Source organism: Callospermophilus lateralis, chromosome 10, assembly GCF_048772815.1.
Source record: "Callospermophilus lateralis isolate mCalLat2 chromosome 10, mCalLat2.hap1, whole genome shotgun sequence".
Taxonomy (NCBI): domain Eukaryota; kingdom Metazoa; phylum Chordata; class Mammalia; order Rodentia; family Sciuridae; genus Callospermophilus; species Callospermophilus lateralis.
The window spans coordinates 74,370,251-74,372,181 of record NC_135314.1 but is presented as its reverse complement, the minus strand read 5'-3'; positions in this window follow the sequence as shown (position 1 = coordinate 74,372,181).

Here is a 1,931-nt window from a genome sequence, read left to right as displayed (position 1 = left end):
TTAGGAGCTTAAAACAGCACTTTGTTTTTTTTTTTTTTTTTTTTTGGTCTTAATTTTCTGGGAGTTAGAACTCCAAATCAGTTTCACTGGGTTAAATTTAAGATATTGGCAGAATTGATTTCCTTCTAGAGATTTTATGGAGGAAAATCATTTATTATCTTTTCTAGCTTCCATGGTCTACCTACATTTTTGTCTTACCTCCTATTCTAGAAATTGCATCACTCCAGTCCCTGCTGCCATTGTCATATCACCCTCTGACTTCAGCTCTCCTGCTTACATATATTCCCTTATATATGCCCTTGTGATTACATTGGGCTCACATAGATAATCCAGAGTCATCTTAAACTCCCATCCCAAATCCCTAATTCAATCACATCAACCAGGTCTCTTCTCTCTTGTGGATGAACATATTCACTGGTTAAGGGAATCAGTACATAGATATACTTGGCAGACCATCATTATACCTAAGAAAGGGAGGTATATATCTTTGTTATCATAGAGAATTTTAATAAGGTACATGTTGGTTTGATATCTTATGATAACCTTATTAGTATTATAAATATTACAACAGGCAAAATTTTAAAAGTTGCTAGAATTGAACATCACTTAGGAGAGAACCTCTCAACTTTCTCATCTCTCTCATAAAAATGACTGAAAATGCACAGAAGAAAAGAGAACTCTGAACATTTTTAAATACTCCAAAATTTTTGTTAATGAAACAGTAGGTGACCTTAATGCAGTCCAGTACAACTTCTGAACCTGCTTGCTTTTTATTGACTTCCAAGGTTGTTTACTAATATTCTGTTCACAAGTACATCTGAAGCCTAAAAATGTAATGACTAGATCCTAATCTAAATCTTGATAATAATTTCAGAGAGAAAGAAGCAGGTGAGCTTCCTATCACAATATGGTAATGTTTTGACACTACTGTCTACTTTGAAGTCAAAAGACTGGAAAGGGCATACCCTTGAAGCTTCATTCTGATGTCACAGTGTGATTTGAATGAATATTCATGTTTTCTAATGTCTGCAATGCTGTCATGGTCCCATCAGTTATTAAGTAATGGCAACATGATGTTGTTTTGATGATTCTTGTTTTATTATTCCTATCAACTGCTGTAATGTATACTTGAGCATCAAACTTCTATCTCCCAACTAAGGCTCATTTATTATTTTAATGACATTTAAAAATAACATGTAATTTATAAAAATACTACAGCATCAAATAGGAAAGTTCTGACAAACAAACATGTGCTTTCTCCAGCTTAAAAAACTTAGTATTAACTTATGCTTACAAGAAAGGTGGAGTAGTGGAGACGCAATTAATCCTTCTACCTGAAATATCCAAAAAAGGAAAAAAAAAACCAGAAAATCTATAAAACAATTGTTTACAGTGACATCCCTTAGTGAGGAATTGTAACCAGGAAAAAATATGAAAGCACCAGGATAACTTGAATTCCACTCCATGAGAAGTGTTTTCAGGCCACATTACAGAGAGAAACTACTCAGGCAAAGCCTAAAAAAAATATGCTGAAGAGATGGAATGTAGAGTACCTGAAGAAAAGAGCTCAAGTTTGAAAAGTAGAATTCAATCAGGAAGCAACTACAGAGAGAGAATTCCAGAGAGCTACAGAAGGTCCTTTGCAAATATTCAACTGAGTACTGACTATGTATTTGTGTGAGTAAATTACCTACTGCTGAAGGAAGAAATATTCAAAGGTGTTCAAAGTAGCAGTGCTTGATTCTCATTTCATAGAGCTCTTCATTGCTGTGACCAAATAGCTGACATAAGGAACTTAAAAAAGAAAATATTTTGTCTAGACTCACAGTTTCAGAGGTTTCTGGCCATGGTAGAAGAAAGCTGCTCTTCTCATGGCAAATGTAAAGCAGAGAAAAAGAGAAAAAGAAAGAGAAGAGGAGAGGAGGAGAGGG